Source organism: Urocitellus parryii, unplaced genomic scaffold (genome assembly GCF_045843805.1).
Source record: "Urocitellus parryii isolate mUroPar1 unplaced genomic scaffold, mUroPar1.hap1 Scaffold_40, whole genome shotgun sequence".
NCBI lineage: Eukaryota > Metazoa > Chordata > Mammalia > Rodentia > Sciuridae > Urocitellus > Urocitellus parryii.
The window spans coordinates 5,371,322-5,398,934 of record NW_027553586.1 but is presented as its reverse complement, the minus strand read 5'-3'; positions in this window follow the sequence as shown (position 1 = coordinate 5,398,934).

Sequence of the window (27,613 nt, the reverse complement as noted above, 5' to 3'; positions counted from 1 at the left end):
GAAAAACAACAACAACAAAAAAAAAACCCAGCTCACAGAGCACTACCACACAGATACACTGAAGTAGGACAACTGCAACAAAGTAAAACCATTAGTGAAGCCCAAGCTTAGTTTTCCAGAAATTCTTGCCTCCTGGGTCATGTTGAAGCCATCTACTGTTTACAGGTGCTCTGGAAAAGGACACAGTTACCCAAGGCAGCTGATATTGCTGTCCTGTGAAAGTATCCCTAGAAAATTGCTGAAATGTGCCAGCACATTGAGGACCTTTAGCCAAAGATTTCATTTAGACAACTTCAGTCTGAGTGACAGACAGCATCAGCAAGACAAAGATGGACTCCCATTCAAAGGATGACCACAACTCTGCTGATAAATAACAGCTCTGCATAGAAAAGCTCGATTGAATTATTAAGTATCACAAGGCACAAGGTTCCAAATGATACAGTATGCAAAACACTCATTAGTGGGTCCCAAGCCCTCTGCTTTCCAACTCCTACCTGGGCACATAATGTCCCTAACCTGACCCCACTTGTAGGCCTCCAGAAGCCCTGGGGATGAGAGGGAAGATACAAGATGCACATTTTCCTGGGAGAGACTTGGGTTTCTAAACAAATTATCTAAATATCACAATTAAACTGTCCTAAACAGAAATAAATTTATTTCCTCTCACATAATTCCCATCTTTCAGGAATACAAAAGCTTTACTAAAAAGGGCAGATCAGTTATAAGAAAATAGACTATTTTGCATTTCTAAATGTTAATATCCAAAATTAAGATGTCTCCATTGTACTTTTACAGTGTGGTTTTGTCAGTGAAAGAAGCTAAATTAACAAATGAAAGATGTGAAGCATCAAGCACAGTGTCTGTGATTAAAAGTCCTTCTTCAATTGATGTGGGTTCCTCATTATCAGATGATTAAGTCAGGCTCTCAGACCTGCTTACTGACACCTGCTTATTCTTTGTAAAGAGCTGTCTCCTACCCAGAAGTTACTGGTGGAAATATGACTGTCCATGTGCAAGGGACTGCCACAGAAAGTAATTGTAAGCATAACCATAATGAAATGGTCTGGCTATTAAATGGATTTTTACATGATATTTTTAACACTTTTTTAATTAAATTTATGTTGGACTCTTAGGGTGATATAATTGGGCATATAGAAGCTCTCATTTGGAAATCCCCAGGACCAGAAAGATAAACCTGAGCAAACATCACCCTTAGTAATTAAATATGTTACTATTATTGATAATTCCAAAAATGCTTGGTATACATCCCAGACAACTGTAATTTTTGTGAGACTGATACAACAGCATTCATGTTCAGCAACTCAGCTGTACCAGTCCTAGGAGGCAGGCACAGCCCATCAGTGTCCTCTATGGTGAATTGTTTTTTGTATGGTAATATAAGGAGTAAAATTAAATATAACAGAGGTTTTGTATCCATGGTTTCTTATGGACAACTGAATAACTCTTGCTTGATTTTGTGGCTTAAAGTATACTTTTGAGAGGAGCAATTTCAATGTTTGAAGGATTTAGATTGTAAAAATGATTGCTTCTTCCTGCAATCCACTTCTAACAGCACTCAAAAGTCTGCATGCAACAGACATTGTGGCTCTGCAGAAACAGGGAACTTCCTTTAAGCAGATTATAAGTACTTGTCATAATTAAATTATTCTGAAATGAAGAAACATGCTATCTTACCTCTATTTTGTGGAGCATAGTGACCACATAAATAATGCCTGGTGGCCACAAATATAGCATGCAAAACTTCCCTCTCCACATTTAAAGTACAACAAATATGCTGACAGTCCTATGATTAATAATTTGAATTTTCAAATTCTTGAGCCCATGGGATGAACTTCCCTAAGGACAAGCATTTAATTTCTGAAAAGTTGCAATACAATTAATATGACATATATTTTGTAGGAGACCAATTGCTTGTCCAGTATAAATTCCCCTTGTCTTCATCTTTTCCAAAAAAGTGCTGATTAGTTTAAGCCAATCCATGTGTGGCATTTCCCTGGTCTAGTATAAGATGCCAAATTTATATAGGCCCAGTCAAACTGAAGAAAAGAATTTTTGTTTCATGCTTGTAAGAGGTAACTGGTTAGAAATACAAATTTTCAGGTCCTACTTCAGACCTCCAGTGTTACGTAGTTTTATGTGTCAACTTGCAAAGTTCTGGGTGCCCAGATATTTGACGAAATACCAATCTAGATATTGCTATGAAGGCATTGTTAAGATTAAAATTTATAAAATGGATTATCCTCCATAATGTGGTGCAATTCATTCAATCAGCTGATGGTCTTTAAAGAAAAACTCTGATATTACTCAACGGAGAAAAAAAAATTCTGACACAATTCCTTCAAACTTCAGCTGAAATATCAGCTCTTGCCTGGTCTCCAACCTGTCCTGTACACTTCAGACTTGCCAGCTCCCAGAAATCACGTGAGCAATTTCCTTAAAATAAATCTCTTTTTATCTATAGATAGTATATAAGATACAACATAGGTATACAAAGACATGTACACACATAGGCATGTACACACATATGCAATACTGGTTTTATTTCTCTGGAGAAATTTGACTAATAACTCACTAAATTGGAAACTAGTGGAACCCCAAAGTGTGTGTTTTAACAAGCTTTCCAGGAAATTCTGACATGCCTACAGTTTCCACTGAACTGTACTACATCATGTTTATTTGCATCTCATTGACATTTTAATAGAAGTTTGAAATTATACCTTGGTGGATGTGCAGTCAATCAATTTAGCTAAGGTAAAGCTGTGTTTCAGAGAATTCCCTGCATAATTCGAGGTTAGTGTTGGTCATGAAGAAAATTTCATGTGATTTGGAAAGTGGAAGTGGAAGGAGAGCATCCTGCCTCACATATCTGAAGTTTGGAAGTGGCACAAGGCTTTGTTGCAGCTCACCTGTGGTATGGCTTATCTACTGGATCACCTGATGGATCCGCAGCAGCCTGGCCCAGAAAGAGTCATTCCTGGATACTCTTTCTGGTTTTCTAACCTCTGGACCATGAAGAAGGTTTCCAGCTTTTCCATCATTGAAATTAGAGGGATGGAGGTATTAAGAAACTGAAGCAGAAAATACAATAGTGGGGGGCGGGTAGCGGATTAGTTCATTTGATTTGAGGAAAGGGAAGGAAGGGAGGATGGGATTAGGAAAGACAATAAAATGAATCAGATATAAATTTCCTATGTTCATATATGAATACACAACCAATGAAGCTCCACATCATGTATAACCACAAGAATGGGAAGTTACACTACATGTATGAATAATATGTCAAAATACACTCTACTGTCATATGTATATCAAAGAAAGAGAGAGAGAGAGAGAGAGAGAGAGAGAGAGAGAGAGAGAGAGAGAAACTAAAGCCACTTCCAAACTGTACCTAGGGCTTCCTGCTCATCCTGCTAGGTTCCAGTTTGTCCTTGTTTCTTCCATGTCACATCCTTCTTTCTTTTACATCTGAACACATAACAGTTTCACAAAAACTGTTCAGTCAGCTCCCACAGTTGTATAATGTCAAATTCCTATAAAGTCACTTATTGTACCAAATCAGACAGGTTTATAAACAGAATCAGTAGCCATGGTTTCATCAACTATCAAGTCTGAAAGAAAAAGAACATTTACTCTTTTTACTTGTAATGAATTCAGTCATACATCATTCTGGCTAATGAAGTATATGAACTCCCCTTGAATTTTATTCCATATAACAACTTTTTTTGTTTTCTATTTTTAAATTTTTTTTATTTATTTTTTCATTGGTTGTTCAAAACATTACAAAGCTCATGACATATCATCTTTCATACATTTGATTCAAGTGGGTTATAAACTCCCATTTTTACCCTAAATACAAGTTGCAGAATCACATTGGTTACACATCCACATTTTTACATAATGCCATAACAACTTTTGCCTTTCTTCAAGTCTCTTTTCTGCCCATTTCCTTTTATATTCAGATTTTTTCTTTTATCTCTTTACTTCTTTATGTTCTTGTGATTTTAGCTATTGTTCTTTATCCTACTATTTTCAGAGATTGTGAATAATTCTTTCCCTCCACTGTGCTATTACCTGTAAGATACAGAATTTCTAGTTACTGGGTCCCTTCTGAGCATTCTTTTATAAATGACATTAATTTATTTTCCAAAGTTTCTTCTATTCTTATCATCTGATCTTTATTTAGTTTTATTGCCTTTCTTCTCATATAACCTACACTTCTATTTTTGTTAGAACATGTTGGTGAGATCACAGAGAAGAACCTAAATACAAAGGAATTTAAACATCAATGATTTTAGAATTTGTTTACATCCATTTCAATAGCCAATTTAAATAACCTTGATTTTTAAAGTTGGTAGAACTTTTGCAATTCACTTAAAATAGATATATTTTAACTTTTTATTTCTAATGCATCCTCTAACTCATAATCTAAGATTATTAGTGAATGCCTTACAATGTCTTTAATAGTATATTCAATGTTTCCTCTAAAACTAGAAATAACTGTTGTTAAAAATAAAGTCTTACCTGTTTAACATGAGTAAATCTACTGTGGCAAAATTCATTAGTAATATTAAGTCATGTCAGGTATGTCTAAATTACCTTTCTGAAATTACCTTTCCATCAATTTCATCATTTATCTGGTTATTGATAGTATTGGCAGAAGATCTGTTGTTATATTCTGTTCTCAAATATTACTAATCTATAAATTATAATATAATGTAGTATGGCAAAGTAAAGTATTATTAATATAGTATCAGACTATGATACACTATACTAAAAAATCAAAATCAGAAATTTTGCCATATGACAAAAACCATTCATTTCAACATTAAACTACTTACATATGGACCATTCATTTTTAACATTTAGCATAACCAAGTTGGATCATCTGTTTGATCAGTCATAACACAATGATAACTTTAATTTTAGATATCATAACAGAGTAAATAAAGAAAGTAGTTTTAAGAAAAATGTATTCTACCTAAATGATAAAAAGTAGAAATGCAATTATGTTGGTGACCTACTCGATATACTTATGAAAATAGGAGAATTAACCATTAAAATGGTCAAATAGCATTGGTACATTTTCTGTTCAGCACTGCTTCACAGATATGTCAGAGTTTTGAATTTCATAATAAGTACATGATTGATCAAAAGCCATCAGTGTGAATTGCCTTATAAATAATTTGCTAAAATCTAGTGACCCATAAAATCTTTAGCTGCAATTGTCATTTTCACAATTAACACATATCTCACGCTGACATACAAACACACACATGACACACACATGCTGTAATACTCCCAATCTTAAATACACTGCTAGAAAAAATGATCATGGTACACTGTCTTCCTAATGTGTTTTTGTATGATATTTGCACGTGTTTTATTAAGAATTTTTGTAGCTCTGTCAATCAGGTATATGACGTTTTCTTTCCTTGAATTGTCTTTGGTTGTGGAAGCAGGGTGATACTTTTATAGAATGAACTTGAAAGGATTCTTTCCTTTTCTATTTCAAACAATAATTTGAGGTGGATTGGCATTACTTCTTTCAAGCTCTGGTAGAACTCAACTGAGAGTATGTCCAGTCCTGGGCTTTTCTATATTAGAAGACTTTTAATAACTGCTTCAATTTCATTGTTTGATATTGGTCTGTTTAAGGTTTCTATATCTTATGATTCAATTTGTCTAGGCTGCATGTCTCTAGAAATTTGTCAATATCTTCAAGATTTTCTAGCTTAATTGATTCTAAATTTTCAAAGTAGTTTTTAATGATTCTCTGGATTTCAGAAGTATCAATTGTGATATTTGCTCCTTTTCATAGCTAATTTTGTTGATTTGGGTCTTGTCTCTTTCTTTTTTCTTTTTAATTTTTATTTTTTCAGGGAACCATCTCTGCTTCATTGATCCTTGTAATTTTTTTTTTCTTTTTTACTCTCAATTTAATTTACTTGAACTGTAATCTTAATTATTTCCTATCTTGTACTGATTTGGGTATTTGTTTTCTTCTTCTTATTTTAGGGCCTTGAGGTATAGTGTTAGATATTTATTTGGTTTCTTTTTGTTTTTTTAATGTAGTATTTCAATGGTATAAACTTACATCTTAGAACTGCCTTCCTGTTGTCCCACAGATTTTGATATGTTGAATCTCTATTCTTATTTGTTTCTAAGTATTTTAAAAACATTCTCCCCTGATTTCTTTTGTGATACATTCTTCATTTAAATGTATTTATTTAATACCCAGCTATTAGTAAGGTTTCTGCATTTTAAATTTCTAATTCTTTTCTATTATGATCCAACAAGAAGCAAGGAATTATCTCTATTTTTTTTGATTTTCTAAGATTCATTTCTTGACCTATATGGTCTATATTAGAGAAAATTCCAAGTGCCACTGAGAAGAAAATGAATTTGGTTTTAGATGGATGAAATATTCTATAAATGTCTTTTAACTTCATTTTATTAGTAGCATATTTTAGTTCTGAATATTGTTTTAGATGAGTAACTTGCACATCCATTGATTTTTTTATGCAAAGGTCCTGAACCAATTCTCCCACAAATATCAAAGGACAATGGTCAGAGAATTAAAACAAGAAGGCAGGTCATCATCAGCTTGGTACATGCACATCAGGTGACTCAAATCTTTCAATGCTCTGGGCAGGTTTGTAAATGACCATGAAAGTGTCACAAATCCTGATTTTAGGATTAGAAGTAAATCTCGGCTTATAAACTTATTTGCAAATACAGAATCCACAAATAAGAAGCATTAACTGTATTTGTGTATTATCTGGAGGAAAATACAAGCATTTGAAGTTGTATACTCAATATAATTCCAACTTTATAATAAAAGAGCTTTTCATTCTGTCATTTGATTTATTTAGGACCAAGATTAATATCTTGCAGAACCCTGATTTGTAGGTTCAGATGAATGAATTATAGATTTTGATTAGTTTACATTTATCTGCAAAAGTCCATCCATCTTATTTCATAAATAAATCTTTTTTATTACATTGTACAGAGTCGTAAAGAAATGGATACATGGAGAACACCATCTTTAAATCTCCAGGCAAACAGAGGAAGGAGATGGTGCCTCAAGGTCTTGGAATGTCATTATGCAGCACTGGATAATCCCAAGGAAATGTGCTCTTCAATAAATTCAAATAACTACGGATAAGAAAAGGCTTATGTAGACTAATTAGTTAAACAAACAATAGTTCCATAGTGTTGCAATTGAAAATTTTAATTACAGGGAGAGGAAAATATTTTCTTATTTATATGTAGCCTGTAATTCACTAATTTATCTAAAAATAAGTAAACTTCCTGAGCCCTCTTCCATGTCTATGTTTCTACTTAGGAGTCAGAACTGTGCTGTGGATTAAAAGAATTTAGAGAAATAGTGGAAATAATTACATTATATACAAGCATTAAAATAAGGCTTCCCCTGTTGTCTTAGAATTGTAACTCAGCCACCAAATCTGAGGATATCTTCAATTTTTAAGTGAAGCACTAGACACCTACTAAGGGTTGATCAATCTACTCCAACAACTTGACTTCTTCCTCATTCAAAATAAAGATAGAGGTTCACTGAGAGGATTTTCTTGACAAGATTGGTAGCTTTAAAACTAGTTTTTTTTCCTATTACTTCCCCAAGTGAGGAAGATAGAACACAGAGTTTCCTAAAGAAGCCGATAGAATCTTATGCCTAGCAGGTTATTTTTAGAGAAATTTTTCAACCTATTCTTTGCTACCATGAAAGCACAGTGAACGAATGGAAAAAAAAATCTTTAAATATATCCTCTGGAACTGTAGAGCAAAAACTGGTGCTGAAGCTTTCCTGTCTCCTGGAGAAGTCACTAGCAAAAGGCAGTCTGAAATGACCTGCACTGGCATGATGAGGAGCTAGAAAAACCAGGAGCAGAGGAACAACGAATTCTCAGGAGTTTCCCCATGGACCAAAGCAACCAGACTCTGAGGGTATGGAAAATTCCCCTGAAGAAAGCAACCTGGTGGATGTGGTGATCCTAGAGTTGTGCCTTCAAAATGAAGGAGCTGAAGGATAAATTAAGGAGACTAATTCTCAACAGAACATCCTATGTTTAACAGGAAATGGAGTGGGAGCATTTCACCTAAGAACCCAATATGGCACACAGGTCTCAGCATTTCATTTCTGCTACAGGAGGGGCAAGTAGGTGACCTTACCATAATGCCAGTCAAATATCTTCCTGTAGCTATTTCTTCCCTTGTCCTCTGATGCTGAACAGGCTAGAATTCACCCAGGAATGGTAAATGATAGAGAACACAGAGATAAATGATAACAGCAAAATAATATCCCATCAGGGCTGCCTATCCACACACCAGGTCTGCTGTGTGGGAGAGAGGAAGGAGGCGATGTGAGGGCATCTGGCATGGAAGTTTGATTAAGTCAACCCTGGTGCTCTGGAATCAGACTGAAAGATGGAAGTAATCAGACAAGCTGTGGGGAATGCCTGAAATTACCACCAATTAGATGGAAGAATCACTGCACCTGGGGCAAAAAACGAACAAGGAAGCATTCTGATCCAAGTTCTATTCATGTATCAATTACACTTAAGTATAACAGAAGTTCAACATTGCTCAAGAAGATGATATTTCAAAGAAAACAATTGACCCTTCATCTATTAGAGGTATCTAGAAATACGCAAACACTACTTTAACTCTTTTCCTTTAAGTGACAGGTACATGAAAACACACATAGACACTCATAATTTTTTCAAGGAATATGAAATTGGGAAGATTCCAAACTCTCCAAATTATGTACATTAATTGTATGCTATTTTGGGTTTGTTTCATGCACCAATAAGTAGAACTTGGGGGGAAAACTGTGTAGGAAAATAGTACATTGAACATGAAAATTAGTTCCTCCGTATTTTTCTCACTTTGCAAACATTTGTGTCCGCTGTCTATGCTTCTGAGGTGAATGTTGGAGAAATCATTATTCATACTTTCTGTTTGTTACTGTGCTTCTCAATCAGGTCTAATATTCCTTAGAAGACAGAGAATTGCATTGACCTGGAAAAGGAAGGGGAAGAAGTACATGTGAGGAATTTATTATAGATCTTAGATCTTTTTGACTAAATATATATATTTATATATATATATATATTTATATATATATATATAAAATTATATATATATATATATATAAATTATATATATATATATATGGAAATGTTGTAATTACAGGTTTCTATAGAAAAAAATGTGAACATTGTGGAATATAAATTAGTTGGCTGATGAAACAATTCTTAATGTGTGCATTAAAAACAAAAACAGTTCTTAATGTGTGCACATACTATACAGTTACAGAAAAGACACTATTCCTTATCTTAATTGGATAAGTTTAAAAAAAGGTATAGTGTCAATAAGTAAATAGCTGCTGCCAACACACACACACACACACACACACACACACACACACACGAGGGGATTTTTCCTTAAACTGGGTCTTGAAAGATTAGTAGAGTCATTTAGACAAGTAGGAAGCAGGCAGGTTAGTGAGTGTGGTGGAGCTATTTTGTAATGAATTGAAGAGCATTTTTAAAACCAGATACTCTGGAAGGAATAGAAAATGGCAGTAGTTCACCCAATTTTACAGAAAGATTGGGTGCATTCAAAGTAGGAACAGCAAATGTAAGAGCAGAAAAAGATCAAGAAGCATGCCTTTTAAAACTCTCAGGGCATGTTTTGAAACAACAAGAAAGTGAGAAGAGCACAGAGAGCCCTATACTTCAACCAGAAAAACTCTACCTTCATGTTACATACATGCCACATTAAGTACTAGTGGAAGTGTTCTGCAACTTAAAAAACAATCAGGATCCATCTGTGTATCTCAAAAAATAAGAGAAGTCACATAGGTGGACAAAAAATAATGCTAATAGAAAAGGCACTTTACAAAAATTAGAATTGCTATATCACAGTCCATGAAGGACTTATTAATGTCATGAATTTTTCATGAGACTCTTCCTCCTTGACATTTTCTGCTTCCTATTTTTCTCTTATCAAATATTCTTCTTGATATTTTATTTCTTTGACAACTCTTCTGCAGCCCACACCCTAAATATTAGCTCATAAATTCATTTTTTTTACTAAAAATCTGATTTCCAAAAGATGAAAAAAAAATCAGAACCTTCCTGTGTATAGGAATTCCTGCTCTATTGAAAGGGACAAATATTGGCCTGATAACTCACCATACATTATGCCAAGGGTGCTCTCAGTTGCATGAACAGCCTTATTGTTACCAAGAGAATGAAACAACTAACTTAAATGAAAGATCATGGTCTCTTTATTAAGTGACACTTGTATTCAGATCCCAACTCTGCTGTTTCCTAACTATAAGCCTCTGCACCTCTTCTTTCTTTCTTTCTCAGTATCATCTATGTGTTGGTCTTCTCTCTTGTATAATAATAATGGAAGCACCTGCTTTGTTGCACTACAACGAGGACTGAGTGTATGTATGTAAAGAGCTTGGCAGTGCTTGCCACAGATAAACACTGGATACATAACAGTGTTGGTGATGTTGAAGATGAAAAATAATGGGGATAAAAATGGATGAATCAAGGGAAATTTCACAGAGGAGAGAAAATTTGAATTTCCAGGGTGACTGCTCTGTCACAAGGTTCTCTCCTCTGACTACTTCAGGTTACCCTAGCCAAGCTCACTTTGAGAAATGATATCCCCTACTGCCATGACTTAAAATCTCAACGAAGCTACTTTCTCCTAAAGTGACAAAATGAGATGAAATATTTCTTTTGAGTTTCCTTTCTACTATACTTCTCTATCGTGTATCCTATAACAACAACAAACTCAAACTCTTTAAATGTGATATCAGAACATTTCTCTATTCCCACATTGTTTCTCTATTCCCACATTGTTTCTCTCTTCCTGTGTTCTCTTAGGTAACGCAGAAATTCCAGAGCCATGTTGGACTCATCTCCCTTAGCTCCTCTGTTTTCTTCATTTAAAGCACCAACAAAGTCCATTGATTCTGTGTCAAATTTGTCTTCCAAATCCTGTTCTACCTCTCCAAATTCATTCATTATCATTGCCTGAACTTCTGGCATAGCATCCCAGCTGTTTTCAACATTCAGAATTTTCTTTCCTGAGCAAATGACCAATTATATTTATTCATTCATTCCACAGACTAATGGGTAGAGATGTCAGGAATTCCTCCACGTGCTAGAAAATCAATAATGTATATATCCAACCTACTGAAGCATTTCTTTGTATTATCACAGTATAATTTTTGCAAACCTAATCACGTCAATTCTGATAAAAGTTCAATCAGTTCTGTATTGCAGAGAATGAGTTAGAAGGTTTTAAAAGCCCTCACATTAAGGAGCCAGTTTATTTAAAGAAACTTTTTCTCTAAACCTTTGCATTTACTGCTAATGAGACTATTCTCCATTCTCCAAGTAGTCCATTTTCTTCCTGACATCTGCACATGGCAGTTTGCGTTTCTGCTTTTGCCTCTATCCCTGTCTAAGGAAGGGTCTGACTTTAAATGACCAGCTTAATATCTTCTTCCTGAAAATGAAATCACATCTTCCTCCTGCTTTAGTTCTATCACCAGTCTTAAAGCCCTCTGGATTTTATTTTCTGATCATTTAGCTTAAGATATTCTGACTGCTATCAATGGAAAATAATCATTTATTTCTTCCTAAACAATTTACCACTTTTGATCTTGCTTAAACCTTTCCTTATTGATGTTCAAATATTATCAAATATTGCTATTCAAAAATTGATCTATATTTGGGGAAATTATTAGACATACAGAGAATTTTATCCTTTTTCAAAATACCATTTCTGAAGGAAAAAACAATTTTATTAGTTAAAAAATACTTAAATCTTATTGGTTGCTCAAAACATTACAATGATCTTGACATCATATTTCATACATTTGATTCAAGTGGGGTAATAATTCTTACTTTTACCACGTGTACAGATTGCAGGATCACATTGGTTATACATCCACGTTTATACATACTGCCATACTAGTGTCTGTTGTATTCTGCAGTTTTTCCTATCCCTTTCCTATCCCCTCTCCCCTCCCCTCCCATCCCATCATCTCTCTCTACCCCATCTACTGTAATTCATTTCTCTCTTTTTCCCCCTTTTCCCTCACATCCTCTTATATGTAATTTTGTATAACAATGAGGGTCTCCTTCCATCTTCCATGCAATTCCCCTAAAAAAAAATATGACCTATGGCAAGGAATTCCCTATGATTGTATACAGACAGGCAATGAGGGCTCTAATGTGCTAACACTAAAAGTTTCATTTCCATTAAAAAATACTTAAATCTTAATTATAGCATCAGTATTAAATATTCAATGATTAATTATTTACCTGATTGTATGACTGTTCAACTCTATTTCTAAATATAGTCACCTAATTTCTTCAAATTAAGGAAATTTATTGAGTGAAATTAAATTTCTCCCTATGTAGAAATCAGATATATATATATATATATATATATATATATATATATATATATATATATATATATACTAATATCAGATTCATTTGTTCCTTCAACAAATATTCTTTGCATGGTTACCCCTGTACTAAGCACATTGCACAATAGTAGTATAGAGATCAAAATATAAAGGTTTGCTACCAAGGTCCTCACTATCTAGTTGAAAATTGAGGAAAGAAATTTTAAAATCAGTATAATATAGTAACTTTTATAAAGCAAAGTCCGTAGAGCAAACAGTTGTAGTCCAAGAGCTGAGTTTATAAAATAGAGGCAGACATGTAGATCCTGGAGAAGAATGTCCCAGATCAGGGACATCAGGACAGATTTCAAACCTGTGCAAACACAGAAGATAGCATGAGAGTCTTTGAGCTCAAGCCAGATGTGTACATGAATTGAACTGTGGGGTCCATTCTAAACTGTAGATTCCTTGAGCTCAGAGAAGGCATCTCTAATCAATCCTCACTACCACCACAGTGCATTGTGTACTAGATGCTCATCAAGCATTTCTTGAATAGACAAATAACAACAATAGGTATTCATTAAGAAATTATAGTTCTCAAATTATTTGAAAATTCTAATTTAGGGTTAAGAATTGGGGACAGAAGCCTCAATGTTCATACCAATGTTTAGACTGATCTTTAAGGATTACTTGTTGTAGATTATCAAATAAATTTCACAAAAGGTGCTACCATAGAGGATATCAAGATTAGATTAAATTTGTTGTGCACCAGGACTTTTTAAAAAAATTTTAGACAAAATTAATTAATGATGTCAAGATAAAACTTACATGGAAGAAATGCATACCAATACTCATCAATTAGACAAATAAATGCATGTATTTATATATCTATGTGTTTGAGAAAGTGTGTTCATATGTGTATATATCTTTGAATTGTAATATTAATACCTTCACTTATTATAAATCTTGCCTCATAAAGTGGTCCAGTAATGATTTGTAAGAGCTTGTCAATTCTATAATTCAGTCTGGGAACAGTCCTATACCATCAGGCAATGGAGTCGTAGCTCATACTTTCTTTTAAAACTCAGAAATTTTAACTGGAGCATGGTGACAGATACCTGTAATCCCAGAGACTCAGCTGGTTGAGGCAGGAGGGTTGCAAATTCAAGGCTTGCCTCAGCGATTTAATGAGGCCCTGAACAAACTTAGTGAAACCCTATCTCAAGATAGGAAGAAAAAAAAAAGCTGAGCATGGTGGCTCACACCAATAATCCCAGCAGCTCAGGAAGTGAGATAGGAGGATTGTGAGTTCAAAACCATCCTCAGCAATTTATCAGTCCTTAAGCAACTCAGCAAGACCCTGTATCTAAGTAAAATACAAGAAAAAAATGGCTGGGGATATGCCCCAGGTTCAATCCCTGATACCAAAAAAAAAAAAAAAAAAAAAAAAAAAACAATAAAAGAAGAAGAGGCTGGGGATGTGGCTCAGTGTTAAAGCACCCAGGCTTCAATCCCCAAAACAGAGAGGGGGGGAGGGGTTCCTGAAGGAGCCCACAGGCAACAGGCCGATAAAGATTGGCTGGTGAAAACAAAGGTTAGTCACTGTGTGAAGGACATGGATGTTGGAGTCAGTGAGACCTGAGTTCAAATTCTACATCTAGATTGAGTGATTTTTGGTTAAGGAAAACCTCATCCCTTCATTTCTCCTGATAGGCAGAGATGAGTCTCACTCATCCTTCAGATTTGACTGGTCACCATTCTGCAAGGCAGTAGTTGCAAGGTTGCCTCTTGACCACTTTGACCAAGGTTGCCTTTCTCCCACTCTCTATTCTCCCTTGCCTCAAAATTGACTTCTCCAGTCCTTAAAAGGAACTTTGACCCAGTTACTCAGGCAAAAATCCTGTACATTATTCTTGCCCTTTCTCTTTTGTTCAAACTGGATTTAATTCATCAAGGAGTCCTGCCAGCAACACCCTTGAAATCAATACAGCATCCAGTCACTGCTCCCACACTCCAACACAGCCATCGTAGTCCTAATCCCCATGGCTACCTAGACCACTATCATAATCTCCCTGCATCCTCTCTAGTCATCCCACACTTGACATTTTTTGTGACAGTCATCTTTTAAAATATAAACAGATAATGTCACTTGCTTACTCAAAATCCTACAGGGATTTTTTTCACCTCAATCAGAAAAAAAAAAAAAAATCCCTACCCAACATCACATGGCCTGGCCTTGGTCCATCCTTGGCAAGCTCTCAGAGGTCTTTTCCACAGATTACTACCACAGTCACCACACTGGCTTTTCTGCTCTCACTTGCGGTGCCAAGCACACACTGACCACGGGCCCTTTACAGGCACTGTTGCCTCACATCTCTCCAGGTGTCACTTCTTGCCCTCACTCAGGTCATGTTTCCCCTGTCTTCCCCAGAGAATCCTCACCTGGCTCTTTCCTCAGGAGAGCCCCTCTTCCTTACTCAATTTCCTGCTAAGTTGCTCTTATCCCTAACACTGTGCAGGTACATGTTCATCCGTTGTATGCCTCCCTTAACTGATAACAAAATATATATTAGCAGATTTGGGGTATCTTCTTTAATATCCTCAATGTTAATTATAGTGCCTTGCACATGAATGGGGTTTTGTAAGTGTCAATTGAATGGTCAAAGTGGCCTCTGAATTGTCCCTTCACCCTACTCACTAGATATACATATATGTGTGTATATACACATATATACATATGGTATATATGTGTGTGTGTGTATATATATATATATATATATATATATATATATATATATATATTACTGAGTTATTTCTTTTTTTAGGATGAGAAGACCTCATCTAACTTGTTCATCAATATATGTTCATGGTCAATCCCAAAATCTATTGAATAATAAATGCTCAATAAACATTGCTTAGTACAGTAGAGGTTGACCATAGGGTCCAGGGCCCATTCAGTACTAAAAATATGGGAGCCAGGATAATGATAACAGCTATTTTTATTACATGCAAATGGAAACTTCTTAACTAGTGTCTGTCTAAGGAGAATAAAAAGCCAATTAAGAAGTAAATATAGGTGTGAAAAAAAAAACATTTGTCATTTCTATTTTAATTTCAGAAGACACGATCAACTTAATTTAGATTTATCATCCATAGGTCGTCACTCTGAGACAAAGGAGATGCCTGCAGTTTATTTTCAGCATGCTGAGAAATATTGTTACCAGCCAAGAAAAATAACAAAAATAAGCAGCATTGTACTTATTTCCTTTATTTATCTTCTATTTTTTTGCTGTAGTGCGTAGTGAAACCAGTACCTCCCACATGATTGTAAGTGCTCCACCACTGAGCAATATCCCAGGCCCTGTTTTTGTTTGTTTTTTATGTTTTTTTCAACGTTTTATTTGGAGACAGAGTCTCACTAAGTTGCTCAGTCTGGCCTCAAACTCACAGTCCTCCTGACTCAGCCTCCCAAGTAGCTGGGATTACAGATGTAGGTCTTTCTCTTCCTACAACACTGAGCACTGATACGAAATACTCTTATTTTCTAGAGTTATGTACAACAAAGGGATTAATTTAAAGTATATTTATAGAATGCTTTTGACTAAATAGAAAAAAAAGAGAGAGGTACATTACATGAATGATTGAAAAGCAGTTGCCAACCCATCAGGAAAGTTGTCAAGAGATTGCAGTGTTGTTCCAGGGGAGGAATAGGTGTTGGTGATCCCCAGAAGGAGCTACATCAAATGACTGTGTAAGCTACAAAGTAAAATATGAAGCGTGAGCCCTTCTAACACAGCATCATTTTGAATTGTTGTTTAAGGTATTCAGAAAGCTATCTGAGTATTATATTAGAATATGCAGGATTTGGGAATTTAATTTTTGTTTTTTCATGGAAATTGCTACTAATGTAAGTTACCAGAATCCAAGATCCTTATGTCCTCCCCTGTCTTCTAAACAATGCAAGCATTCATGATTAAAACTTGTATATGTTTTCATATTACAAGTCCAAATTATGAGAGGGAATGTCTGATATCTTCAATATCTAGTATTTGAATATCAACAGGTCTTCACTAAAGAATATATGTAAATTTTAGAAAATGCATATTTGTATTATTTGATGAAACAGAGGTGCAAAGGATTTTATTAATTATTTCAGGCATTTAAGGATTCTTATTTCCTTATTTCTGAGCTCTCTAAACTGTTTCAGGAAAAGATGTGCAGATTTTTATGCATCAATTTATATTTTAGTGTTCAGGCACACCTGCATGTGAAAACAAACCATCAAACCTAAGAAAAACTAGCAGGGGCTTGCATTGTAGCTCAGGGATAGAGCACATGCTTATCACATGCAAGGACCTGGCTCTGTGTCCAATCCCCAGCACCAAAGGGGGAAAAAAGGAAAGAAAAAGATGCCCTTGAATGACACAAGAGTACAGTAATCAATTAATGAATGCAATGGTGGAAAACGACATTTGTGTTGTCACATAATATTATTATAAATCACGTAAATAAGCACAAAATGGTAGCTTCTATTGCTGTTTGCCTGTTTTAATTTCCCAGTTTCTGATATAATATGAAAAAATCAAATTTAAAACAACCTGAAAGATCTAAAGAAAACAAGAAGTCTGTAACCTGATCATACTAAATACTCTTGCCCTCAAGTTTCTGTTTGGGAAAGATACATCTCAGCCTACATTCTGAAAGATAATTTTTAAAGCTCTGGTTATTGCCTTTATTTTTATCTCTTTCTCTTCCTTTCCCATTACTAAGGGCCTTGGGAATAAGCTTAAACTCACATTGAGTAGAAACCATTATTAAACAATTTTAGACACCTGACATGCCGACATGACCAAAATATGTCCTAAATATACTCTTCCTATTCTCAGATTGAAGTTCAGATCTAAGTTCAAGGCTCTAAACTGGCAGCTGTAGTATCTTTATAGATTCCAAGGGCAAGGCTATGAATTTTTTACTTTTAGATGTATTTTTTTTTACTGTTCGTAAAAATCGGATCTCATAAATCTGCTAGTTTCAAAAAAACCTGCAGCTTTTTGAATAGTGGCCCTTGTATTTCGATTTAAACCAAATGGCACCAAACTTATTACTTCTATTCTGATAGGTTATTTTTCATCAAGATTGTATTAGAAAATAAATCATTTAAAACCATCCTTTGGATGGTTCCTTGCATGAATGTCTTAAGAAGAACAAGTAATCAGAGCTGCTCTGCAAAGCAAAACTTGTTAATCCAACATGGTCTGAAGCTGCCACCTTCTGGCATGTAGGTAATATTCTTCTAAATTCAGCATTCTGCTGAAGTGCCCTGGCATAATTAGAACAACCTGAACAGCACCCCCATCAATACCAAAGGAGTTCTCAGAGTACAAGAAAGGCAAAATGCCAGTGTTGTGCATTTGTGTGTGCGTGTATGTGTGTGTGTATGAAATATTAGAACACTATTAACAGGAACAGGATGCAGGGCAAGTTTCTATTAAAATCAGGCAAGTTATAGCAGCTAAAATGGACATTCTCACCTGCCTTTGGAAACTGGAAGTTTGGATAGGCTGGATACTTTATTTATAATTTTTTTTCAATATTCTCTCACTTTAGCAGAATAAATCACAACTTGGTACTTTGTCAATAGCCGGTTTGAATCTAATCAAATTAATTCCTTACCAAACAGATATTAAACTCAGAAAATATTTATAAATATAAACTAAAATATTAATAGTTATCTGTAGTGCAAATGTTTTTTTTAAATAACACCTATATTGTTAAAATATTTTAAGTCCATTTATCAACATTTGTGATTGATAAAGGTAAACTGGAGTGTCTATGATTATATTGATAATTCATGATAGATGATAGTTTTTCATGTTGAAGCAAATTCTGAATTAAGAAGTAAAGCCCAGGGTCCTAGTAAATGGGCCAATTGCGAAAATTCCCCAAATTCCACAAATCACCACTCTGTGTTTCTGACGAAGCCATTTTCTTTAATAAATAAAGAGCTTTACTATTTTTCCACTTGACTACCTTTCATATAATGCTTTTCTCCAGTGAAATATAGCAGGTTTAAATACTTAGAATGTATATAGTAGCTCCAAGAAAAGACACTGGCAACATCTTCTGAGGTGCTGAATAATTAAACAGACCTACAGTACCCGCTGGAATTACAGAACATAAGCAAAGATTAATGAGGCCCGAAAATATAAGGTCCCACAGCCTCCAAACAACACGCAAGTTGCTTCACCTCAGCTTTCTCTATGTTGAACAGCTGCCCATTTCTAAGGCATGCAAAATTGGTATGTTTCTGCTTGGATTTAGAAAACCATTTGATAAAAACTATGATAAAAAAATTTAGTTTTAAATAAATATCCTCAACTGTATTTTTTGGTCTCCAGACCATGATAGTAGCTCTTGACTTCTATCCTGGATTTCGAAGCATGCCTGAGTGGGCATGGGTATTATGAGTCTGTTTCTTTTTTATTTTTTTCTAATTTTTCTTTAACATTCTTAAATTCAATTTTTTTAATCTTTTATTGATTTTATTTTTTTAAATACACAACAGCAGTGGAATGCATTAAGATTCTTATTACATATATAGAGTACAATTTTTCATATCTCTGTATATAAAGTATGTTCACACCAATTTATACCTTTATATATGTAATTTGTTGGGGTTTTTTTGCATTACAATTCTTAATACACATATAGACCACAGTTTTTCATATCTCTGTTTGTATATAAAGTATGTTGACCCCAATTCAAGTCTTCATTAATGTACTTGAGTCTGTTTCTTAATTTCCTTCATTAGCTGGGAGAGCAAGGATCTAGCTCTTAATCATAGTCTTATTGATCAGGGACCATCAGTCAAAATAGGAAATATGGCACAGCTTTTTTTTTATTATTTCTCTGGTGTAGCTGGGACTAAGGAGGGGTAGAATGTTTCTGGTGGCCAAAAGCTTTGAAGGTTTGCAATAACTTCATGAAGGAAACAATGACTGCAATGAAAAAAGATTTTCACATTAATTTTAGATTCATGGTTGTTGCATTAGCCAAATAGTTATCCAAAGAAAACATGGGAAAACTGATTTGTTCTTAATTATAGATAGTCGTAGGGGCACACAAAAATCCCATGTTAACACACTTTTAGCAAAACTTTACTAATTTCATGTGTCTTTTATTGTTATCAAAAATGGGAACTTTTAGAATTATGACATGTTTTAGCCCTTTTTTACATAACTTTTAATTTAGGATTCTTGCATGTTTATATTCAGTTCAGGATTTTGGGATTACCTGACTCCTTTCCATAAACATTGACTAAACTCAAACCACTCAGCTGTAAAATAATAGAGAATTTTAGTGCTTGAACAAGCTTCAATACGTGCTCATATTTGAAAACACTGTAAAGTCTAATTAATTCCAGACACTATTCTATGAATGTTTCATCTAATTTCAGTGTGTTCTTAGGTTGCCTTCAAGAAGATATCACAACTGCCATTTTCTATAGGTGCTGAGAATTATTGGGGCCACCTTTTCCTTTCAATCTCTTTCTCTTTCTCACTCTCTGAAATCAGATAAAAATTTATGCTAGCCAATAAGCTAGAATATTTCATTAATTAAATATTAAATTAGTGTGCACTAGGTACAGTGTACATTTAATAATATATGTTGTGTTCATTATAAACATCTGTGAATATTATATCCTTATAGGCATATAGTGGAAAGGATATTGCTTTGGCCCAAACTATCCTAACTTGAGTGGGTTGATAGGTCAAATAGTGTCCTCTATAAATGCTTCCCTCAAAATCTGATGGAGCCCTGCATGTTAATGTGACAGAATTCCAGACAAGTTGGGTGACTAAATTCCCATATTGACTTACCTCTAGCTACCTATGTCTCTGTCATTTCTGCTAAGAAGTCCTACTATGAACAGTTTTCTGTATAAGGGACCACCAATACTTGCTCTGAACCAACTAACCAGATAGTGAATATGAGCCTTGCCTCAGTAAATGCATGGCCTGCTTGCCTTTTGTATTTTGGTGATGTGGCTCCCAAAGATGTCATACTACTATTTTCATCATCAAAACCAAGACTACCATCCAGTTTGGGGCTTGGTACTCCACTGGCTTCAAGGTTTCCATTCATTACCAATATTCCTCTGTGGTACCCAGTAGAGCCTTGGCCAAGGCACAGCAAGGTTAATGCCTGCTGAGCAACACCCATTGCTGATGCCTGGGCTGACCAGGACCACAAATTTGACCTAATGCCAAGAGTACCTTTGCTCACTCACATGAAGATGAGAGGATGGAAAGAGTGTTTTCTAAGGCCATGAGGATGTGGCTTCCCTAGAGAGGGTTATGAGGATGTTAATATGGATTCTTTTGAAGGACAAACTGAAGGAGGAGGTAAATACTAAAGTGACAAAGTCAGAAAGATACTGCTTTTACAGTAAGTTTACTTTATTTTAAACACCGAAATTCATGATTTGTTCACTCAATTTTTATGTAATAATGTACGTTCTTATATAAGATTAATGACCTATGCTTTAAGACACAAAAGTTTGGACAGATCTGCGCTGTCCACTTCTCTAATGGAAAATAGAGGATTCTCTGTCTCAAAAAAAAAAAAAAAAGAAAGAAAGAGAAAAGAAAAGAAAGAAAAATATTGCTTTGAAAAATATCTATTATCAAATATAAGAGGATATATTCTTAAATGTCCTCCAATTAAGAAACTCTTGAATTTCTACTGGTTAGAAGTGTTTAGAAACATTAATAGAGACTCTAGTCCTTCTGTCCCTCCTAAAAATTATAATCATATAATCGTATTTTCTTAATTTCCAATAAAAGTTCTTTTAACTATTTGATTTTATATAAATATCAATAAAGTTAACTTAGTTCTATATGATATTCTGAGTAATCATATATATTCCCCCCTCAATTATATTTCCCCTCCTCATTAAGAAGGAAAAGAGAAATTTGTGAGTGTGTGTGTGTGTGTGTATATATGTGTGTGTGTGAAAGAGAAATAGATTATGTTGAGTTTAGAATTTTTAAAAAATGTATTTAAATAATTAAATAATAAAGTAACATAAAATAGATAATTGAGAGTAATTTAAATTCTTACATTTTTGTTTTATTCCCTAAATACTTTTAGTGTGCTATAAATTTTCTATGTTAATTTGTTAAATATGTTCCTTAATTAGAAGCAGACTATTTTTTATTTAAATTAATTAAATCATTATAAATATATTTTTATTGAAATAGTTTCTTAAAACATGGATAAGATAAGGGATGGTGGATAAAAGATAAGAGATATCATGTATTGATAAGGTTTCTCACTAGGAAAAAAAATCTCCTGAGCAAGCACCATCAATATATAGAAATATATTTATTTATGCATCATAAGTAGTAGCAATTAGTTAATATATTTTTATAAATCATAAGATAAATGTTCAATTTGCAATAGTTGAAAAGTGATGAAATACATAAAAATTATTTCAATTATTATTTAAATGTATCAACTACTTCAAAAAAAGTTTGTTGAGACATTATTTTTTAATCTAGGTTTTCTAACTCTATGTAATAAAACAATTCAAAATCTATTTATCAGAAAGGCTTATTTGGACCCTTACTTTGATAACCAACTAGCTGGAAAAACTCTCAGACTTAAACAGATGTACCTTATTATCCAATGTTCTTACTTAAGATAATATTTTTTTTCCATTTCATCAACAAACTAATCAAAAAGATTGTCAGAATATAGCTAGCAAATAGACAACCTCCCTGAAAACAATCAATTGTTCTGACAACTACTTATAATATAGTTTGGCAAATAATCACAAAACAACAACGAAAAAAATCTCATCACTTGTTCAAATAGATTAAAAATTCTATTTTTGAACTTTTTAGTTATGCATATATGATAGATTTTTCCTCTTCATAACTGTATTTTGGATCAAAATCACCTAGAGATCCATGTTTCCAAACATCTCTCTTCAAAATGCTGCCTCTCCAGGGCACAAGTTCTTCCCAGGGTCATTCTTTTTTCACTCATTGTAAACATGTCACAGATAAGTATATTTTAAACATCTTCTAACATAAAATTCCCAGTGTCAAAGAGAAAATCAGAACTTTTGGATCACTTATTTCCCTAAACTATATATTGTGCAAAATAATTTTTATAAAAGCCCTCAACCTATCACAGAGTGTTTTGAGATGTCTACTATTTTACAAAGTGTAGTTCATTTATTGGGGCACATTTAAACTGGAATATCTTACAACATGAGGCTTCACTCAGTATGCTGGTTGTACTCCACTATGGTAAGTGACCATAGGACACACTAGCCAATGGAATGGAGCTACAGCAATCTATATAGTTCAGCAATACTGTATTAGGGTTCTATAGAGGAACAGAATTAACAGGAAGTATAATTAAAAAAGGGAACTTATTAGGCTGGCTTACACTACCAGAAGCTGGGTAGCTCACAATGTCTATCTGCAGATTGGAGAGCTGGGAGAACCAGTAGCTGCACAGTCCAATAGGCTGAAACCCCAGAACAAGAGGGATCAATGGTGGTACCCTAGTCTGAGACATAGCCTTGTAGAGAATTACTGTTAGAGTCTGCTTTGAAAGAGTGAAGAACTGAGAATAAGATATCTTCAGATGATCACAGCAGCAATCAAGAAACCATTGAAGAAGACTTAGATTTCATCTGCTGCTGCTTCTTTGTTCTTCTAAATTTTATTCCACCCAAGCCATCATCCTACTAGTCAGTGCTATCCATGCTTAGGAAGGGTCTCCATTTCAGTTGCCTATGCCACATGCCAATCATTCATAGACACACCCATATTCCTCTTAATTCTGGGCATCTCTTAATCCAATCAAGTTTGACGATTCAAATTGACCATTACAAATACTATCAATATAGTCTAGTAATGATGAATTTCTTTTATCTAAAATAAAAGATCTCAAAGATGAGTGGTAAAAAGCACAGAGGAGTAAGATTCTTGGAAAATTAGGACACTGCTTTTTCTGACAAAGAAGACAAAGGAATAGAATAAATAAAAATACATTTTGAAAGTATAGTTGAGAAGATGAAAGTTCAGACCTGATGACTTGATTTCCGTATGAAAGAGAAAAATCATAGATAGCCATGAGATGAGTTGGCACAAGTGAAGTACAAGAGAAAAAGCATCAATGATAGGTTTTTGAGGAATAGCTAGTATTAAAAAACTCATATACCTGCATTGGAACCCATTAGCAAGAAGATGTGGGTTTTCTCTTGCTTTCAGCTGCTTGTGAGTATAAAGAGGAAAAAATATAATGGAGGAAGGATGAATGTAGGATTGTGAATTTGCAGGTCACATATGGTACCAAGTAAGGTGTATAAAGGACCTGTGAAGGAGAGTCAGGTAGGTACAGATGTGAAGTCTGGAAGAGGCTAATAGGCTAGGAACACACAGACAGGGATGTTATTGGGGTCTCATTGAGGTTGAAGAAAGATTTAGTGGAAGTGAAGAAGTATATTTTAAAGTCTAATTATAAGGTTAGAATCTTGCGGATTTAAATAGAGACTCTATTATGGCTCAACTAATTTTTATAACTAGAGTAATGTTGAGTAAAACATGAAAATAATCTTTAAACACCTGTGAGGATGTGCCAGTGATTAGAGCTATGAAAGCTTATAGAAGTAAGATCAGAAAAATTGAAGCTTAAAATGAACAGTCTCTCTCTCTCTCTCTCTCTCTCTATATATATATATATATATATATATATATACACACACACACGTATACACACATGTGTGTTTATGAATATACATTTGTACAAGTATTTTACATAAAATATATTTTTCTTTCAACTTATTTGAATCTATACATATGTAAAAAAATGGAAGAATCTGTGTTCAAGTGAAAAGTTAAAGATTAAAGATTGGTCCTGTGAGGCAATAACAAAAATTATCTGGGAGTATGCTCATATTGCAGGTGGGTACAGAATTGAAAATGACTTAATATATTGAAAAAAATGGTTAAAAGCTAATCAAATTCAATTAGAATATGTTTTAGAGAGTTAGGGAAGGAAAAACAAACCATACTAGGGGATATCTGGCTTGTTAATTATAAACCATTTAACTTTTTTAATGCCTCCATAAGTATGTGTTATAGTAACTTTAAATGGGAGTCAGTTCAATGGTATTTAAAATATGTTTCCTTTTAATAGGAAAAACTACCAATTAACTCTACCCTTTATTCTATTTACCCTTAACTCTCTCTCTCTCTACTAAGAAATATATTCTCAAATACAATGTCATATCTTCAGTGGCACATGTCAGTGTCTAGTGTATTTACTGGCACTTAATTGCAAATGTAGCTAAAAACCTCAATAACAACAATGCATTATTCATGCCATAATAAATGTATAAAAATTTCTATGGTATCTGAAATAGGAAATGGCTAATTTTATATGAGCAGGTTAGGGAATATTTACCTTTAATTCCAAAGCTATTGATGTTTTTATTTTGCCTCTCAGATCTTAACCCCTCTCACTACAAGTCTGTTTTCCACTTTGGATTCTTCTTCCTTAATCTTTCATCTTCATCCAAATGTATCACATTTTTGCCAAATTCACAATAATCTGGTAAAGTAATTGGTACCAATGAGATGATATGTTGAATTATTGATAAGCCTTCTGAAAAGCTTGTTTCAACTCAAAGAAATGACAACAGGGGCATAAATCTCATATATCATGGCCAACATATATAAAAACTATTTCCTTTGAATAGACAGGTTTTTCAATGACTCTGTCATCTTATCACATTAATGCTTATGCTACTTATAGGTAGAACTGGACTTGTGATTGTACACAATTTGCATATAGCACCTAGTAAAATTCTGTAGTCATTTGGGCAAATTAAAAGGTATTACTATGGGCATAAAAGTTCCCTCTGAATGGGCACAATGTTTTAGTAGTTTTACTATCATGATTTCATAAATCAATAAAATTTGTCATTAAGAGCATTAGAAAGCAAGTTATAAAAATTTAATTTTGCCCTATGCTGGTGAACTCAACCTCAATCAAACCTAACTCAAGTTCTCAGCTCCAAAAAGGCATTTGTTCTTACTCTGTTTTCTGCTTGATTTCCATCAGTTGAAGTGAAATGGATGAAGAATTTTAATTTGTATTTTTTGCATTCAAATATAAAAAGTCATTGGGTGTTGGTTGACAGTCTTGTTAATAAAGATAAATGAGATGGCTTGTTTTATTAATATTAATGTTGCACATAATGTAGCTTTGCTAAGTAAATATAGGGTAATATTTTGCAAATTTTGCAAATTAAGTATCTATAGCAATTACAGAGCTTAAGGCCAAGTCATAATTTTTCAGGTGTATTTTAATTGTTGGCAAAATTTTAAAAATTGGAGAACAACATGGATTTTTTTTAAAGAGAGAGTGAGAGAGGAGAGAGAGAGAGAGAGAGAGAGAGAGAGAGAGAGAGAGAGAGAATTTTTAATATTTATTTTTTAGTTCTCGGCGGACACAACATCTTTGTTGGTATGTGGTGTTGAGGATCGAACCCGGGCCGCACGCATGCCAGGCGAGCGCGCTACCGCTTGAGCCACGTCCCCAGCCCACAACATGGATTTTATCTGAAATATTTGTGAGGAAATTGAGTAACAACCTTGATGATTTCCAGTATTTGTAATGATGTTCCAATCATCATACTTACAATAATGAGAACTAGTGGTAATTGAGAAGAGAATTTGGTTGGGTTTAATACAAGTCAATACCAGCACTGTGTACTCCATAGGGAAGCTACATGTTCTGGCTGCAATGAAATTCTTACAGTCTCCAAAAAGAAATCAGGCCCAGATGTTCAATGGGACATGGGATTAAATAAATTAAATTAATACTTAGGTAGAAGATGGAAAGGGAGAAGGTCTGGGATATGCCTTTACTTCCACTCATTCATTTATTAAATGTTTGTGAACACTTCTCATATGCCAAGACCTGTGCGGGGCTATGAATATGACAGATGACGTTTTTGCTCTCATAGATATTCATCACTCTACTTCTCAGATGTGAATGCTCCTGTAGTGTTCTGTCAGTGCCTGAGGAAAGTGTGTTGGTTCTTTCTGGTCCATAACATAATTCAGTTAAGATGATTAGGATGTGAGGTACAGAGAGTTGTAGCTGAACAAAGAGCAGTGAAGAGCTGAGCTGTTTTGTCCTTACCTCTTCCCCTCTTCACTACCTGGCTAGCTTTCATAATAGATAGGCTAATGGGAAATTCTTTGTAGGCAGCACATGAGTCCACCTAAGTTTTTTTATGACCATTTTGGAAAGTAGCAGGAATTAGAAGCCCAGCATAAGCAGGACAGGAGGTTGGGGGTGATATTTATCCCAGGCCATGATTTCCCTTTCAATTTTATGGTGTAATCTATGAGTAAAATTATAACTATAATACCTAGCATTTAAATTTATATGTCATCAGAACAAGTATTAATGTACAAGAGAGGCATGCACGCATAATAAAAATTGCATCACCTGAATTTATTGAAAGGTTAGTTTTCCAAACAAATTTACAAATGACTCAAGTTTACTGACAATACTAATTAATTTGATTTAAAAATATCATTAGATTGATCCTCAGAACTGTGTATAGTTGGATTTGGTAACACACCATCAACAGGGAACAAAATCATTTATTTTTCATACTGGGGATTGAACCAAGGGGGTTCTACCACTAAGCTACATCCCCATCCCTTTTTACTTTTTTCATTTTGAGAAAGAGTCTTGTTAAGTTCCCTAGGCCAGTCTTGAACTTCAGTTCCTCCTGTCCTAGCCTCCGGGAGTTTCTGGGATTATAGGGGTGCTCCACCACTTCCAGCTAAAACCAGTTTGTTTGGAGTGATTTGGTTATTTCCTACTTTCTTGAGTGAAGGGATTTGCTTTATGACCAAAGTTTCTTTGAGTTGATGAGACATAAAAGATACCTATGAAAAATAAAAATCTATAAATTATCCAGATTTTTGAAACATCCAGGTGTTTAGTTAAAGATACCCAAAATTGATATTTTAATTTTTTTAATATTTATTTTTTAGTTGTACACAATATCTTTATTTAGTTTAT